Source organism: Arachis duranensis, chromosome 7, assembly GCF_000817695.3.
Source record: "Arachis duranensis cultivar V14167 chromosome 7, aradu.V14167.gnm2.J7QH, whole genome shotgun sequence".
NCBI classification, from domain to species: Eukaryota; Viridiplantae; Streptophyta; class Magnoliopsida; order Fabales; family Fabaceae; genus Arachis; species Arachis duranensis.
The window spans coordinates 36604103-36604501 of NC_029778.3; positions in this window are offsets into that span (position 1 = coordinate 36604103).

Consider the following 399-nt stretch of genomic DNA (forward strand, 5'->3'; position numbering starts at 1 on the left):
GCAAGGGTATTAAGCAGGTATTGAGTAGAATCAGAGTATGAGTTATACCTGGGTGCTCCAGTGTATTTATAATGGTGAGATGTGGCCTTCTGTGGATAAGATAAGTTAGTTATCTTATCTTATCTTATCTTTAAGTGAGGTCATCTTTATCTTTAAGGGAACCGCCCTTCTCTCTGTAGGCTTGGGCCACCTTAGGATTTGGGGAGTGTTCCTCTATTTGGGCCCTTTGTTTGGGCTTTCCTGTGACCTGGCCGAGCTCTTTGAAAAGAGGTCGGGTTGTCCTGACCTGAAGAGGTCGGTCGCTTTGCCTGCAGAACATCCCGGGTCGGACAGCTCGACCCAGGGTATGAACAATGCTCATAGCCAAAAGGATGAGAATTCATAGTAAAAGAGAAAATA